General features: G+C 38.0%; 1 long non-coding RNA gene across 1 annotated transcript; it reads right to left on the bottom strand.

Annotated features, from left to right (window-relative positions):
* Positions 1-3,980: 3,980 nt before the first annotated feature.
* LOC122045846 lies at positions 3,981-6,223 on the bottom strand. Its single transcript, XR_006130131.1, has 2 exons — positions 5,892-6,223; positions 3,981-4,252 (listed from the first exon to the last, which is right to left on the bottom strand). It is a non-coding gene; the product is annotated as an uncharacterized LOC122045846 (long non-coding RNA).
* Positions 6,224-6,761: the final 538 nt, after the last annotated feature.

Raw genomic sequence — 6,761 nt, 5'->3', positions numbered from 1 at the left:
TAGTCGTAGTGTAATAAAGTATTAGTTTATCTTGACTAATAAATTACACTGATACACTTTAAGTGTATTGAGTAGGATCATTTAGGTAAGTTCTTTTTACTGACTTAGTAAAAGAACGAGACCTTAGTTATTATGGAAGTGTGTACTCTTAATCATAATATAATAACAAGCACATATATTTAATATTTATTTTTTTGACTTATCAAAGGGTGAGGTTTAGCTCGATAAATCAATATGCCCGATAAGTTGGGAAATGATATTACTTATTGTGTGTGTTGTTGATTATAGAAGAAATCTGTGTCCTAGTTATCTAGGTTGAGAATGTCCCCAAGAGGAGCTCATAAGGATTGCCATGTTAAACCCTGCAGGTGGACCTAGTCTGACATGACAATGAAGTTGAGTGGCACTACTCTTGGAGCTAGATATTAATTAAGTGAGTTGTCAGTAACTTACTTAATTAGTGGACATTCGTAATCTTAAACACAGGGAGACTAACACACTCATGATAAGTAGGAGCCCATAATGTAATTTGGGATTGGTGAGGTAGTGCTGTAATAACTCTCTAGTGGAATGAGTTATTATCGATGAACTTGAGTTGTGTGTTCGGGGCGAACACGGGATACTCAAGCTCATCGGAAGGCCAAAACCAATTTCTCCTCTAGGTCCCTGTCGTAGCCTCATTACAGCCTCAAGTCCATCCAAATGTAAGGATCTTCTTGGTGTCCAAGAAGTGGGCCGGTCCAATGCTTGGTGACCAAGCAAGGGCCGACCACATCCTCTTTATAGGGGCCAGCCCTTTGCTTAGTGACCAAGCATGAAGGGGCCGACCACAATTATTTCAAATAGGAGGGGTGTTTTGAATTTTTAAAATCTTCTCTTTGTAGAAAACTATAAGTTTTAAAATAGAGATTTTAATTTTTAAAACTATCCTTATTTGAATTAGGCCACATATTTTAATAGAGAGTTTTAAAAGTTTTAAAACTTTCCTTTTTAACCATCCTCATGGTTTAAGAAAAAAAAGGGAGATAAGTTTTAAAATTAAAATTTTCTATCATCATGTTAAAAAAGGAAATTTTATAAGAGAAGTTTTAAATTTTAAAACATGGTTTTAATTTTTTAATACTTCCCTTTTTTAACTCTAGGAAAGAGAACTTGTAAAATTTTATAAGAGTTTTTTCTTCTTGTAAAATTTTATAAAAAAAAAATTATTTTTTCTTTCCTAAATATGGTGGCCGGCCACCTTGCTTGGTGCCCAATCAAGGGGCCGGCCAAACCCAATCCTAAACCAAATAGGATTGATCACAACCATTGATTTGATGATTGATTCAATCAAGAGGAAAGAAAAGAAAAATAAAAAGGGAAAAGGAAAATTGTAAAAGTTTTTCCTTATTTGCCTTGGGCAAGTAATATAAAAGAAGGGGTGAGGGGGCTTCATGAGATACAACTCTTATTCTCTTGCTTGGAGATCTCTTGGTGGCCGACCCTCTCCCTTCTCCCTTCTCCCTTCTCCCTTCTCCCTTCTCCCTTTGCTCTCTTCTCCTTAGTGGTGGTGGTGGCCGGATTTTAGAAGAAGAGGAGGAGACTTTTGGTTGGTGTTCATCTTGGAGGATCGTCGCTCACACGACGTCCAACGCGAGGCGAGGAATACGGCAGAAGATCTTGAGGTCATTAGCTTACAAAGAGAATGTATAATTAGTAATTTTCTTCCGCATCATACTAGTTATTTTCTTTGTAAGAATTCTAAATACAAAAGGCAATTAGATCTAGTTTATCGAATTTATTTTTCGAGTTTGTGCTTTCTTCTTTTTTGAATTTGTGATTCGATTGTTCCTTTTGGTTAACCTAGAGTTATTTAAGGAAATAAATATTAGCTTTTTTTAAAAGGCTTTGCCTAGGCGGTGGTGGTTGCTCCCATATCCAAGAAGGCCATGTGCCTCGTCATGCAGTCCTGGAAGCCAATTTTGGAAATTAATATTTATGGAATTAATAACTTAGGTAGATTTGAATCAATAGTGTTAAGTTCCGCTTGCGATTCAAATCTAAACCATTAAGAACATATAAGTTAAATTTGGAATCAATGATGTTAAGTTCCGTCTGCGATTCCTAATTTAACTTCTAAAGAACACAATAGGTTATTTAAGGAAAGGTTCGACACTTGTACAAAAAATTTTGTACAGTGGAACCAGTACGTTTTCCTAGGACTAACCAATATTTCCAGCATTCTTTGGATCTACAAAATCCTCAGGTTGTGTCATGTACACATCCTTGGGGAGACTTTTGTTAAGAAATATGGTTTTGACATTCATCTGCCAGATCTCATAATCATAGTAAGCTGCAATAGTAAGCATGATCCAAATGGACTTGAGCATAGCTACTGGTGAAAATGTTTCATCATAGTCTATACCATGAATTTGTTTGAATCCTTTAGCCACCAATCTACCTTTATAGGTATGCATATGACCATCCATGTCAATCTTCACTTCAAAGACCCACTGACACCTAATGAGTTTGATTCCTTCAGGTTGATCAACCAAAGTCCATACTTCGTTAGTGTACATGGATTCCATTTCGGATCTTATTGCCTCTAGCCATTTCTCAGAATCTGGGCCCTGTACAACTTCCTGATAAGATATAGGCTCGTTGAGACCAACTAGCACTACATCACCGTTGTCAGGCAAGATAAAAGAATATCTCTCAGGTTGACGACGGGTCCTATCAGATCTGCGTAGAGCTTATGCTACTTGAACAGGTTGTTGCTCCAAAACTTTTTACCGTGTAACAAAATCATGATCCACAACATCTTGCAGTACTTGTTTAGTTTCCATTAAGGCTTCGGTGCTAGTTTGTGTATCTTGAATTTCTTCAAGATCGACTTGACTCTCACTAGTTTTTCTAGAAATAAACTCTCTTTTTAGAAAGATACAATTTCTGGCAACAAACACTTTGCCTTATATGGGATTATAAAAGTAGTATCCCTTTGTTTCCTTGGGATATCCTACAAAATAGCACTTGTCTGATTTGGGTCCTAGTTTATCATGTCACGGGCCGTGTGGTGCCCATGTCCTGCTCTATAAAAGGGGTTTTTATCCCCTTTTCACTAATTTTTGGTTTGGAGCTCACCCCCATTCCATGGAGGAGGGTTCTCCCCCTTGGGGGGGACCATAGAAACCACATCTTCGTCGATCCGTCCACCTCCGGAGCAAGGGAACGACTCTAAGGATGCCACGCTTCAAGGATAACCACTCTTCTCTCTCTACTTCTTTGTATTGGGTTGTAGTTTGCTTATTTCTTTGTCTTTGGTTGTATTTCCTTTGCTATGGACTAGATCTCTAGATCTAGGATGTAGGAAGTAGTTGTGATGTGATTGTGAATGTATGAACTATGTATTTGGATATTTTCCTACATCGAACGTAAGTCTCACAACCCCAAATCTTTATAAAAGATATCTTAAGACTCTTCCCAGTCCATATCATATATAGTGTCTTTATGACGACCTTAGAAGGAACGCAGTTAAGTGTGAAAGCGGTCGTCTCTAGGGTATGTCCCTAGAAGGAAGCAGGAAGTTCTGATTGACTCATCATCGATCGTACTATATCTAATAAAGTACGATTTCTCCATTCTGATACACCATTCCATTGTGGTGTTCCAGGTGGAGTGAGTTGAGATATAATCACACTCAACGAGATGGTCATGAAACTCTTGGCTAAGGTATTCCCCACCTCGATCTAATCGGAACATCTTAATCCTTTTACCAAGTTGATTTTGTACTTCATTCTTGAATTTGTTGAATTTTTCAAAGGATTCTGACTTGTGTCTCATCAAATACACATAGCCATATCTACTGAAATCATTAGTAAAAGTAATGAAGTAATGGTAGTCTCCTCTAGCTGCTATTCTGAATAGACCACATACATCAGTATGTATGTGAAACATCCCCAGTTTTTTTTTTTATCAATCTCTCTCATCAACTACTATTTAAATGATCGTAATGCAGTACCAACAAAGAAATTATCATAACTCATGGACATGACCGTATCAATATATGTTTATCGATATGAACATAAAATCCTCAAACATTCCCCACCCAAATGACAAAGAAATGAAAATAACTCTCGCAGGGAATCCAGTATGCTCTGCACTCCCGGACAACGGACAGTACCATGCATCCATCCTGCCTCCTCGTCTACTCTGTCCGTGGGCCTTCCGGTATATCCTGGAAGTCATCCTCACCTGTAATATAAATGTGACGAGTCTACGACCCAGCAAGTATAGACCAATATGAGTATGAAGATATCCATAAAGTAGTAGAAATAGCAACTAGAAGCCTTTTAAAGAAAACATAGCACAACCAAGTAGGACATAAGAAAGATATAACATGCAACAATGATCCTACGTAACTAATAAGGTGAATATGTCACATATTCGGTAACCACATTTAGAGCCAGTAAACAGTCCCATGAATCTAGAGGTACCTCCTAGAGAACATGCAGTCAGTCATATAGCCGAAGCTACAATATATAATTTATCAGTCAAGTTTGGATGAGCCATCCCCGGAGCTCATCCCGGATCACCCATCCCGTACTGCTACCACATATGCTCATACTCATCCAATTAGCCACAGTAAATAAACTTAAACTATCTTATCATTCAATACAGTCATACATGAACAATATCATTCTTCGCAGTCATACATGAACAGTATCATTCTTTGCGGTCATTCATGAACAGTAAAGAAAAATGGACTCTATTCCTACTGCAGTCATGCTTATCTAACAAATATTTAAAGAAGAGCTTCCTACTTTATACTAATATCTATAACACATTCCATTCATAAGTCCATATGTAATGATCATAATCTGTACATCACAATTGAAATTAAACATGAACAATACCAGTATAGAATAAAATCGGAATTTAGCACCTAAGTAAATTGTTGCAATGTAAATCAGAAACCAATCCTATTTATCCACATGGGAAAAACAGAGTTGCTGCAGGAAAATTCAAATACCTCATGAGGAGCGAAACCATATTGCACACAAATCACAACAAACGAAATCTATACATAAACCCGCAACCGACTTGGATAAGAAAACATGATCGCCATCAACAAAGCTCAAATCCGACCACTCTGCACCAAAAACTTGAACTGCCCAAAGGTAACAAATCTACAAACGAATCATGTTACAAATCTCCCAATTAATTCCCAATATCCGCAGCCAAACGAGAAACATAACGACAACTGCAGCCATGCACAAACACACACAATGACATCAATTTGACTCCAGATTCGAATCCGATCGATGATTCCAAAACCACAAGAAAACTCGAGCTTCGCCGTCCAAAATCCAAGACTCCAGACTATCAATAACTCAAGCAAACCAAGCCGTTCAACGAAAAGACAAATCATACACCATTTCATACAGTCAAAACCATCACAGAACCGTATTCAAAGCTCCGTCACCAAGCAAGAACATCACCAATTAACTCAATCGAATCAAGAATCTCACAGGACTTCAAACCAAAACTAAGAATTCGCAAGAAAACTTGAAATATAACTCAATCCACCAGTTGACATCTTAATCTTGCATTTAGACAAACATGTGTCACGCTGAAACTTGAAACCTCGTCAACACAGTAGAATTCGCTTCCACAACCAATTGCAGCCCATTCGTACACCAGAAAGCCATGAGAAAGAAACACTCCAAGGAAACCGACTCCAGCAACATTGAATATACCGGCAAAACAAATCCAGAAGCACATCGATTCAAGCAAAACATCAACAAAACATCAATCCGAGAACCACTCTTCAGGGAAAAAGCCAATCGAGAACCATACCGCCGATCCATGCACATAGGTGAACCTTTCACAACATCTACGTTCCTACCTCATACCTTACAGATCTTGCCAAACCATAAGGGTAAGTACTTTCCTTTCTTCTCGCACAATCATCGGAAGCTCTCACCCAAGATTATTGCGCCTCCGTAAAGACCGTCGCAAGCTCTGCGTCTGCTCACGCCGTCTCCAGCAACTCGCCCACGTGTGGTGGCGCCCAGCCGGAGCTCAAGGTCTGCCAGAATGCTTCGTCGTCGATTTGGTGGAGATGGCGAGAAAGAGGACGGCGATGTATGGGCGAGAAGTAGGGCGAAGGAATTGGGGAAACCTTATAGTTAGGTTATTTACCCTAACTTAAGATGATTAGGGTAATTAAGAACAATTAGTTTCCCAGCTTAATGGGGTATCATTTGTTTCCATAACTTAATAGTTCTAACCCCTTGAAATGAGTCATTTAAATTTATTTTAAATCCCGAAAAAATTTCTAAAGTTCGTATAAAATCTAGTAAATAAAATTTTTAATTAACGCTCATGAGACCTTTATTTATTTAATAAATAAATTCCTTAATCAACGTGAGTGAGACCTTACAATTCCCCCACCCCCCTTATGAAAATTTCATCCTCGAAATTTGACATACCCAATAATTTGGGATAACGATTACGCATATCCTGTTCAATCTCATAGGTAACTCCCCCATAAGACCTTCACTATTTTGATCCCTTATTCCTCGGCTTTCGGCGCATTAGTGTTGATATGATTGTATCCACAGTTCAATTTCCAACTACTACAAATTTACATAGCATAGATCAGTTATTATTATATTTATATATATATATATTTTACCCCACATAGAGGATTTTGCATCGTACACAAACTTGAACATGTGTAAAACACCTGATAAGCACCTATGTCTGCTTTATTTGCTATA

This window comes from Zingiber officinale, chromosome 2B (genome assembly GCF_018446385.1).
Source record: "Zingiber officinale cultivar Zhangliang chromosome 2B, Zo_v1.1, whole genome shotgun sequence".
In the NCBI taxonomy this organism is placed as follows: Eukaryota; Viridiplantae; Streptophyta; class Magnoliopsida; order Zingiberales; family Zingiberaceae; genus Zingiber; species Zingiber officinale.
This window is presented reverse-complemented; position numbering and strand designations above follow the sequence as displayed.